Below are 11,841 nucleotides of genomic sequence, written 5' to 3' on the forward strand. Positions count from 1 at the left end.
ACAAAAACGATCAAGCTTGATCACGAAGATTATACTTTTGTTACCGACATACGAAAGATCTGCAAAGCAGAGTTAGCACTCTGACGTTTAAGTTAGTACATTATTTGATCAATATTCGAGAGAGAATATCGTTTCGCGTACCTGCACGAGAGGAGAAATTCTATATTTATAGAGGTAGCTCTTGACAGAGTTTCTAACAGCCTATAATCATGGTGCCTTGTCAAAGAACGTGTATGTCGCTTTTGCGCCTACAGACGATGCTCTTCAAGATCGACTCGCATGTAGCTGGTAAGGATCGGTTGACAGATAGGATATGGCTTGGCTCGACTTTAACGGCGCCGAGCTGCATGAACTTGTTCACATGAATCTCTTCATTTGATTCTTTTGATCATCATAGTAGTTGATGATCTTGATGTCCGACACACTTGACTGTGATAATTCACCTCCAACCATATTATTTGTTAAATTATATAGCATGGTAGCATATAACTAGCTAGCTAGATCTCTGTCCCGACACATAAAGGAAAAGGGCCCTTTTAGAAAGAACGATAGATATTGTTATTAATTTGGACGGAATAGAAAGATTGTTGATGACATATTTGATGATGTTTTTCACCTGCATAAATATTAAATGAAAAAAAGAAGAAGAAATAAAAAAAAAAAAGAGAGAGGTTTTTATGGATGAGAATTGAATATATAATGTCAGTGGTATATTGCTTGGTTTAGGTATACTTTCTTGTTTTATACCATTTATTGCAGACCCTCTTAACACATGATTGAACACATTTTGGTATAGTCAAAATTATTTTTTTTTCATTTTTTAAAATCACGCGTAAATCCTCGTAAAATATTACTATTTTAGATATAAATGATTTTAACACTGACAAAAATAATTTTGTTCCAGTTAAAACCACTTCTAATACATACGATAATATTTTACAGTGATATACAAATGATTTAAAATATAACAAAAATAGTATTACAACACTCTGAAAACATGATTTAGAAGATGTTGACTATTAATTTATGTGATTTTTTTAATTTGTGTTTCACATGTCTTATATTTCATCTCTTATTTAACAATACATAAGAATATAGAAATTATGGTAGGTTGGAAAAATCTTTTATATATTTAATTTTAAAATATGTTACCTATTTTTTAAATTTTCAAATATAACGCAAATTTTCATTTATTTTGTATAAAATTGTGGAATTAAAATTGGACATTCGATTTTTTTAAATGCTATATTTTAAAAAAATTAAATATAATTTACAAATTTTACTAAATATTTTTGTCATATCTTCAACTACCTTTAAAAATATTTAGTTATCTATAGTGTCAAACTTTGATACAAGAGATTTATACATCAAATGTACATCAGAAATACATCGGATATATATAAGATAAGATATACATAGGTATATCATTACAAATATATTGAGTATATCATTAATTAGAGATACATCAGATGTATATTAGATGTATAATATGTACATTTGATGTATATCAAAGATACATCGGATGTACATCAGACGTAGATTGGAAGTATATCAGAGATACATCGAACGTACATTATCAGGTATACATCCATCTGGCGTATGTCAGGTATACATCCATCTGGCGTATGTCAGATATATATTCATCTGACGTATATCAGATATACATCATATGTATATCAGATATCATAAGGGTAAAATTAGAATAATAAAAATTCTGAGAATAAAAATTCAAATATTTTGCCATATTTACAAAATACAAAAGTGGTTCACATTTTTGTAAATAGGTATAAAAGTTGAGCTACCAATACAATTTTCCTAAAAATATTTAGTTATCTCTGGTGTAAGGAAACACTTAGGTGTCAACGAAAAATTTAATACCACGGCCGTGAGCATTTCAGACTAGATTCTGCCAACTTGGGCGCCGAATAAAACAGAAATCCAATTCCAACGATTTGGCACGTTTGCCATTTCCCCCCTACATATATCCGATTATCTCTTCTGATTCACTTCCTGTAAAATTTTATCACAAATTCCCAAAACATTGGAGCAACTTTTTCCACTTCCTCTTGCTTTTTCCCACACCAAAACTTACATTTCTTTGGCTTCTTTCTGCCCCATTCCCTATAAGAAAAACAAGAAACAAGACAATCTTTTTGTTTTTCCTTGTGGGTTTCCCATTTCTCATGTAAAACAGAGATATTTGAGAGCTGAGATTTTGGAAAACAGAGATGGATTTGGGGGTTGGCAGTGGCAGCTCGTTTAGGAGCAATGGAAGTGTGGATTTCTTTTCGAGACCATCTGTACATGAGGAGGACGAGGAGGCTCTGAAATGGGCAGCCATTGAAAAGCTTCCAACTTTCCGGCGCTTGAGGAAAGGTTTGGTGACAACGTTGGAGGGTGAAGCTAATGAAGTTGATGTCCCAAATCTTGGGTTTCAACACAGGAAGATTTTGATTGAGAGGCTTATAAGAGTTGCTGAACAGGACAATGAGAAGTTCTTGTTGAAGCTCCACGATCGTCTTGATAGGTAAATTTTTGTCATTTTATATGGGTTGTGTAAATAATTGCATAAGGCCGAACAAGTGTAAATCACTATAAATGAGGAGGAAACAATCCGACTAGGGTTCGAACACAGGACTTCCCACTCTACTCCGACATGAATAAACCACTACTTAACCTAAAAGCTTAAGTTGATGGTCTGGGTAAATGAATATCTCTAACAAAATATATTTCATTTTGCTTGAGTTGATGGTCTGGGTAAATGAATATCTCTAACAAAATATATTTCATTTTGCTTGAGAAATTATTTAAGGTAGGGAATGACGTTGCTGGTAATGAGTTTGACTGAATGTTCGTTTTAAGCTTGTTGGACTTTAATATTATATCCATGTTCACAAAATAAAGTCAAATTAAGAGGGGAGCTTTCTTTACTTTATCTTTGCGCTTTCTTGTGGCAGTTATATTGAATAATTTTTTATATTTTTTCGGTCTTTTCTTAAATTTTCAGAGTTGGAATCGAACTTCCGACCATTGAAGTTCTGTTCGAGCATTTGAATGTGGAGGCAGATGCTTATGTTGGAAGTAGAGCTCTTCCTACGGTTCTCAATTTCACACTTAATATGGTGGAGGTAACATCATTTTAACTGATGAATTGTTGAATTAAAATCTTACAAGATTTTATGTTAATTCTTTCTTTTGCTGATGGATTTGGTTTTGATTTCCAAAGGGTTTGTTGGGTTGCCTTCATATGTTTTCCAGTAGAAAGAAGCAGTTTAAAATCCTTCATAATATCAGTGGAATCGTCAAGCCTGGAAGGTAGGAAGAGCAAATAAATAGTTCCAAAATTTCTAGTTATTTATTTATTATTTTAGCAGTTTGAAAATGATTTTTGTTTTTAGTTTTTTAAAAATCAAACATATAATATCTCCTAAAACTATACTAAATTCGAAGCATCATAAACAGGTATTTTGGAAACTAGTTTTTTGGGCTATGATTTCAAAAATAATTTTGAAGCTAAATCAGCAAAAGACAAAAAGTTGATAAATAAACACAAATTTTTGAAATAGAAAATAAAATATAAAAATATTACCGTCAGTAACTTTTATTTATTGCGTTTGTTTTTGAGAAATATAGAATAGAAAAAATAGTTAGAAACTAAAAGATAAGAATTTTGTTCAATATTTCAAGAAATTAAAGTAAAAGGAAACAAACTTAGAAAATTTCAGTTGATGATTCTTCTCTAGGAATAAAAAACATTATTATTCAATTTTTTAGAAAATTTTATATGATATTTTTTAGAAATATAAATTTTTGGTCATTTTTTTTAATGTTTTAATCTCTTTAATTCTTTTGGCAGAATGACACTGCTGTTGGGTCCTCCAAGCTCCGGAAAAACCACTCTCTTATTAGCACTTGCAGGAAAGCTTGATCCTTATCTAAAAGTATACATCACTTTTCAATTCTTTGATCTTTAATTTTTCACAATAAAGTAACAATAAAGGTTTAAACATAATGTTTGAAAGTTGAGATACGAAAGAGAATATTTAGAAAAAAAATGAAATTAGTATAAAAGTAGTTCAGGGACCAAAAAAGTAGGATTCAAACCTTGACAAGATTATTTATCTAAAATTTTACTGTCTGCTCTGAAATACGTATTGGATTTAGGCATCTGGAAGGGTGGCTTACAATGGCCATGGCATGAATGAGTTTGTACCTCAGAGGACTGCAGCCTACATCAGTCAATATGATCTTCATATTGGAGAAATGACTGTTAGGGAAACTCTAGCTTTCGCTGCACGATGCCAGGGCGTTGGCTCGCGCTATGGTTAGCTTAAAGATGACATACATTCATGTATTGGTTTTGGTTCATATTATCTAGCTTGTTCAAGTTTTTAGCTTCTAACATGACATACTTTTGCAGACATGCTAGCAGAACTCTCAAGAAGAGAGTTTGCAGCCAATATAAAGCCCGTTCATGAAGGTAATACATGATTAGTTTGAATCAAATAAGTTTTCCTTACTCTCGTAAGGCTAAATATATATTTTAATCCTTAATGTTTGGGTGGTTTTCAATTTAGGCCCTTAGAAATTTGGGTGTAACTAGAAACTTTCCTCTCTTAGTTTGATTTAATTCTCCCTCTAAATATCTCTCACTCACTAAGTATCAATGACATTAAGTTTATTCATCACTCCATTTTAGCATTTGCCAATAAAAGAAAAAAGTATAATTAAAAAACATCACAATGCAAAGGACTAAATTGAAACACTTTAAATTACAGGGACTAAATAAAAAAAATACTCAAACATTAAGTACTAAAAAATATATTTTTCCATCTCATTACCCTACCTTAGAAAGAAAAATTGCTGGTGGAGTTGAGTTCATGAACAACATCAGAGTTACTATAACAAAAATTAGATTCAAAAAAGAAAAAGAATGGTTTAATTTTCTTTGGCTGATTGATTGAAAATATCAGTGACACTTATTCACTTAAGATTCCCATTCTCGTTGGCGTTTAATTTCTAGGCAGCTGGAACAGAAGGCCAAGAGGAAAGTGTGGTGACAGATTATATCTTGAAGGTAACATACTAACCGTTAAATTACCAATCAATTCAAAAGCTTAAACGGATGGATTATGATAAATTAAATCTTTTATAGATACGTTAACACTGACTGCATTAAAATCATTTAGATTTTGGGATTGGAAGCGTGTGCTGATGTAATGGTTGGGGATGAAATGGTAAGGGGCATCTCTGGAGGACAAAGGAAGAGAGTTACTACAGGTAAATTGGTTTATACAAACCACATATATATGCTGTATTTTTTCTCTTTCACCAATCACATTAGATAACTAAAGCTTCCATTAAACTGAAGTACAGGGGAGATGTTAGTCGGCCCAGCGAGGGCACTGTTCATGGACGAAATTTCTACGGGTTTGGATAGCTCCACAACCTTTCAGATTGTGAATTCTTTGAAGCAATGTGTTCACATTCTTAAAGCAACTGCTGTCATTTCACTTCTCCAGCCAGCACCAGAAACTTGTGACCTTTTTGATGACATTATTCTCCTATCTGATGGTCGAATTGTTTATCAGGGTCCTCGCGATGAGGTGCTTGAGTTCTTTGAATCTATGGGATTTGTATGTCCAGAGAGAAAGGGAGTCGCTGATTTTCTTCAAGAGGCAAGTTTAGACTGTCTCCTTTTACATGTATCGTAATCTATAAGCATTGTAATCTATAAGCTTAAGCACACGGTTTATTACTAAGTATAACCTTTTATAGGTGACATCAAGGAAAGATCAAGAGCAGTACTGGAAGAACAAAGATGAGCCTTACAGCTTTATTACGGCCCAAGAATTTTCTGAAGCATTTCAATCGTTCCATGTTGGCCGAAAGCTCGGAGACGAACTTGCCATGCCTTTTGATAAGTCTAAGAGCCATAGAGCAGCTTTGACGATACAAAGGTATGGCGTCGGAAAGAGAGAACTGTTAAAAGCTTGTTTCTCTAGAGAGATCCTCCTTATGAAGAGGAACTCATTCGTCTACATATTCAAACTCTTTCAGGTAGGTTTTAAATATAATTTTGTTTCTAGAGTATCTTCTTAAAGTATGAATCGAAAAAAAATTAAACTTACTGTAATCCATTACTTTAATCTCCTGTCTTAAGTTTTTGGATTTAACGGTCCTTTAACATAGCATGTTAAGCGGTAACTAACACAATTACTTTTTGGGGCTTTTCAGCTAATGGTAATGGCTTTAATTACGATGAGCGTATTCCTAAGAACTGAGATGCACCACAATTCTATTGTTGATGGAGGAATATATACTGGTGCTTTGTTCTTCACAGTTATTATGGTTATGTTTAATGGATTGTCAGAGCTCTCAATGACCACAGTTAAGCTTCCAAATTTCTACAAGCAAAGGGACCTCCTATTCTACCCTTCATGGTCTTATTCTCTTCCCAATTGGATCCTCAAGATTCCTATTACTTTTGTGGAAGTTGCTCTGTGGGTTGCCATCACCTACTATGGCATTGGCTTTGATCCAAATATTGAAAGGCAAGCAAAAAAAAAGTACTCTGTTCATGTTCATTCTGTTCCTATCATTTGATGTGATTATGAAGGCTTTTCTCCCCCTTTTTTTTTATTTTGCCTTTTGATGTGAATGTGAATTGGAAACACAAATGCTGCAGGTTTTTCAAACAATTCCTGGTGCTTCTACTAGTAAACCAGATGGCTTCTGCTCTTTTTCGATTCATTGCTGCATTATGTAGAAACATGGTTGTTGCAAACATGGTCGGTTCTTTTGCACTTCTGACCCTCTATGCACTTGGCGGTTTTGTCCTATCTAGAGGTACGTCATTGCTACGTTTAAATTATAAGTTTGATTCTTGAACGTTATGAATTGAGTCTAATACGTTCCTGAACTTTGAAAAAACGTCTAATAAGTCCATAAACAAGTCATTGAACTTTAAATGATATCTAATAGACTACTGAATATTCAATTTTATTTCTAACAGTTTAGTAACTCACTAGACACAAAATTGAAAGTCTGAGCTTATTAGATGCTATTTAAAGTTTTAAGATCAAAATTGTAACTTGAAGAAAACCCTTTTGCAAATTATGCTCGCAATCTAAGAAGCACGGATACGGACATGAGACAAAAATATTATACAACATGCACACAGTGACATGTCATTTTCTAAACATCTAGGATATAGATACGTCAAGGACACATTTTTTATACATTTTTTTTATGTATATATCATTTTTATACCGGAAGGAAATCCAAAGTCAAGTTTTTGCATTTTCATACTTTAAAAAATTAGTTTGATGTATTTTACTCTCAAAATTTATTATTTTGTCCTATGTTACTATTTATGTCTATTTCTTATACTTAACAAGTGTTCGATGCGTGCCTACCATAAATGTCAAATCCATATTCACTTTATACAACTAGTATGTGACACAGATCTAGTGAGCTAACAAGTGTCCAACACGTGTTCAATAAGTGTTCGACATGTACTCGAAACGGACACGTTATCTAGATTGAAGTGTCCGTGCTTCTTAATTCGTAATTAACGGTTTTATCTTATTTACTTGTTGTATGCAGAGGACATTAAGAAATGGTGGACATGGGGCTACTGGATTTCGCCAATAATGTATGCCCAGAATGCCGTAGTTGTAAATGAGTTCCTTGGAAAGAGCTGGGCACATGTAGGTTCTTAATTCTCTTCTTGAATAATTTGTTGCTTCTCACTTTTGGATGATGTTTTACTAAAATACCTTTGTTTTTCCATTCAGAAAATTCTCTCAAACTCAAAGGAAACTCTAGGAATCACAGTTTTGAAGTCCCGAGCATTCTTCCCGAATGCATGCTGGTACTGGATTGGTGCAGCAGCTTTGCTTGGTTATGTATTTTTGTTCAACTTCCTTTTCACTTTGGCGCTGTCGTTCCTCAACCGTAATTATCTCGACCTTATCTGACTTCATAAAACATACCTGAATAAGAAAGAACTTTGGATCAACCATCTTACTTTTGATTGTGTAGCATTTGGGAAGGCTCAAACTGTTAAATCAGGGGAACCAGAAAGTAGTCACAATGGTGACAAAAGAGGTATATCAAGTTGTAACTTGTGATTGATAACTTAGAATGTGTCAAAAGAATATGAATGAATGATTTAAATATACCGTAACCTATCAACTTAACATTTTGAGTTTAGTGTTATGTATTCGAACTGTTGTATTGTAATGTTTTTCCTCCCCAATTAATTTTTATAGTCATCTGTTGGGCGTGTGACGATGATAACGCTGGGAGAAATATGATTTCAGGGGCTCTGGATTCAAGTACAGCAACTAATTTTCAAGGCTATGCCAAAAAGAGAACAGGAATGATTCTTCCATTTGAGCAACATTCAATTGTCTTTGAAGATATCACATACTCTGTTGACATGCCGCAGGTACTTCAAATCCAAATGAGACTGTTCTGACTAGTGAAAAATGCTTGATATCTAAAACTTAGAAATGTAGATCTTATGGTATTTGTTTTTAATCCTAATCATCTGAGATGGGCTTCCTCCAGGAGATGAAAAATCAAGGTTTTCTTGATGATAAGTTGGTACTACTGAAGGGTATAAGTGGCGTTTTCAGGCCTGGTGTTTAACAGCTCTTATGGGAGTGAGTGGTGCTGGTAAAACGACACTAGTGGATGTGCTTGCCGGTAGAAAAACAGGTGGTTACATTGAAGGAAACATCAAAATATCCGGTTATCCAAAGAAGCAAGAAACATTTGCCAGGATCTCGGGTTACTGCGAGCAAAATGACATCCACTCTCCTCATGTTACCGTGTACGAGTCCTTGCTCTACTCAGCATGGCTCCGTTTGCCTCGTGAAGTCGATTCCGAAACTAGAAAGGTAAACGAAACCAATACCAATCTATCAAGGTTAATGTTGTACCAAGTCTTGTAGATAATGATCATGATGAATGGGAAGCGCAAACGGTTAGGTTAAAGGCCTAGTTGTTCTTCTTTGAACTATTAGTACTTGTATTGGTGTTATGGTTGACAATTTGATTGCAATGAATGATAACAGATGTTCATTGAAGAGGTGATGGAACTTGTGGAATTGAAGACATTGAGGCATGCTCTAGTTGGGTTGCCCGGTGAAAACGGTCTCTCAACCGAGCAGCGCAAGCGACTAACAATTGCAGTGGAGCTCGTTGCAAATCCATCTATAATATTCATGGATGAGCCAACCTCAGGCCTAGATGCTAGAGCTGCAGCAATCGTCATGCGAACAGTTCGGAACACTGTGGACACAGGAAGAACTGTCGTGTGCACCATTCACCAACCACGCATCGACATCTTTGAAGCTTTTGACGAGGTGAGAAACACAAAAAAATACGGATACTCACGGGCCTGTTTGGTAACAAGAAACATGAAACAAAAAATGGAAACTTCCAAAGGGGCCCTACCTCAATGAATTCAATAACAGCACAATAGAAAGAGCATGATATATTAAAACCTTGGAATGTTGCCTTGCTTTTGCTTGTAGCTCTTCTTGATGAAGCCGGGGGGCCAAGAAATCTACGTCGGTCCATTGGGTCACCATTCCTTTCATCTAATAAAGTATTTTGAGGTAGGAATAGGATGATTAAATGTCAATGCAACAAGTCTACAAGAGTTAACATCCATATAATTTAATTAAACTAATGCATCTTTGTTCTTCAGGAAATTAAAGGAGTTGATAAAATAAAGGACTGCCACAACCCGGCCACATGGATGTTGGAAGTAACTTCCCCAGCACAGGAATCAGCTTTGGGAGTTGATTTCACAGATTTGTACAAAAATTCAGAACTATATAGGTAATTCAACTATACCATATAGTATCACGCTTAAGGAATTAATTGTTGAAAAAATGCAACTTTGTTATGGATGTTTTTGAAAATGTGGAACAGGAGAAACAAGATGCTAATTGAAGAATTGAGTAGTCCAGCTCCGGGTTCGAAAGACTTATATTTCCCAACACAGTACTTGCGATCGCTTTACACACAATGCGTGGCTTGTTTATGGAAACAACATTGGTGTAACTGGCGCAATCCTTCATATTCTGCAGTGAGATTACTCTTTACAATCGTCATTGCCTTATGTTTGGCACAATGTTCTGGGACCTTGGTACCAAAAGGTAAGCACATCGTTCTAACTTTCATGGTTGTATTTTTTTAGTCTCTGTACTTTAAAAAGTTTCATATAAGTTTACTTGTCCAATGAAGGAAAAGGCAACAAGATCTATTCAATTCTATGGGTTCAATGTACACTGCTACTCTCTTCTTAGGAGTCCAAAATGCTTTCTCTGTGCAACCGGTGGTCGCTGTAGAACGAACTGCCTTTTATCGTGAAAGAGCTGCTGGGATGTACTCGGTTATACCATATGCATTTTCAATGGTAATAATGCTTTTCCATGTCAGAATCTTTATCCATGTCTAACATGAGAAATATGTTTAGCCATTGAAATAATAATCCCATCTCATCTTTCAGGTGCTGATTGAACTCCCATATGTTCTGGTTCAAGCAGTGGTTTACACTCTCATCGTGTACTCGATGATCGGATTCGAATGGACCGTTGCTAAATTCATGTGGTATCTCTTCATCATGTACTTCACTTTGCTATACTTCACATTCTATGGGATGGCAGTCGCAATGACACCAAATCATCACATTGCTTCCATTCTCTCATTTGCATTCTTTGCATTGTGGAACCTCTTTTCTGGATTTGTCGTCCCAAAATCCGTAAGTTTCGATTCTTATAGGTCAATTTCTATTGCATTTAATAGATAAGTAGACCGCACTAATATTTATTTAAACCATGTTTTTTTTTGGCATCCAAACTGACAGAGGATTCCAATTTGGTGGGTATGGTACTACTGGATTTGCCCTGTGGGTTGGACCTTATATGGATTGGTTGCCTCTCAATTTGGAGATGTGAAAGATGTGCTGCTTGATGTTGATCAAACTGTGGAACAATTTGTGAGACACTACTTTGGTTTCAGACATGATTTTCTGGGAGTTTCTGCTTCCGTGGTTGTTGGATTTGCTCTTCTTTTTGCTTCCATGTTTGCCATCTCTATTAAAAATTTTAATTTCCAAAGAAGATGATAGTTATAATTATTATTATTTATGGGGGATTGTATAGTGTTCTACAAGTATAAAAGTACTTGGAGGGAGTTCATTGTAAAAGTTGTTGTTATTAATTACTTTACTTTGTAATGTGCTTGTAGAGAGCCAAAGGAAAGGGAAAATTATAAATATATGAATAATCTTTGTATTTTATGTTCATCAAAATTAAAATACAAAGATTGTTCTTATATTTATAATTTTGTTAAATTAGATATATATTTTTGATGGGGTAATAAGCTGTGGGATAAGACTGAATACTATTTTTCCTAAATTTAAATTTAAAAAAGGTAACTCAAATAAAATTTTGCCAGTGCAGATTCATTAATATATTTATTATTTTCTATGTTTAGAATCCATCGTTAAACCAATCAATAAATATAGATTGGAAAGAACTCCTACATTATTATCAAGTTTTCCTAAAACACATTGGTTTAGACAAATTAATAAACCAAACATATAATTTGTAGATTCAAAGATGTTTAAGCTTCATTTTCTTGTTCTTCCTCTCTTATTGCAACTTTGGCTTGCTTATCTTTTTCGACAAAAGCAAATGTCTCGTATGATTCAAATGTCATAATTATCAACGGTGAACGACACATTATCTTCTAAGGTTCAATCCCTTATCCATGCAGTCCTATAGATATGTGGTTTGATCTTATTCAAAAGGCTAA

At 34.3% G+C, this 11,841-nt stretch overlaps 1 pseudogene across 1 annotated transcript; it reads left to right on the forward strand.

Annotated features, from left to right (window-relative positions):
- The first annotated feature begins 1,877 nt into the window (after nt 1–1,877).
- Nucleotides 1,878–11,435, forward strand: LOC111021115 (pleiotropic drug resistance protein 1-like; annotated as a pseudogene). The gene is made up of 24 exons (XR_015787847.1): nt 1,878–2,527; nt 3,008–3,128; nt 3,227–3,315; nt 3,857–3,941; nt 4,165–4,324; nt 4,421–4,470; nt 5,024–5,077; nt 5,190–5,280; nt 5,377–5,678; nt 5,779–6,060; nt 6,238–6,554; nt 6,689–6,849; nt 7,609–7,712; nt 7,800–7,959; nt 8,047–8,112; nt 8,328–8,455; nt 8,578–8,909; nt 9,087–9,377; nt 9,549–9,632; nt 9,725–9,858; nt 9,952–10,178; nt 10,267–10,438; nt 10,532–10,783; nt 10,889–11,435. The product of XR_015787847.1 is annotated as a pleiotropic drug resistance protein 1-like (transcript).
- Nucleotides 11,436–11,841: the final 406 nt, after the last annotated feature.

Source organism: Momordica charantia, unplaced genomic scaffold (assembly GCF_013281855.1).
Source record: "Momordica charantia cultivar OHB3-1 unplaced genomic scaffold, Mcharantia_2.0 BLBB01000152.1, whole genome shotgun sequence".
In the NCBI taxonomy this organism is placed as follows: domain Eukaryota; kingdom Viridiplantae; phylum Streptophyta; class Magnoliopsida; order Cucurbitales; family Cucurbitaceae; genus Momordica; species Momordica charantia.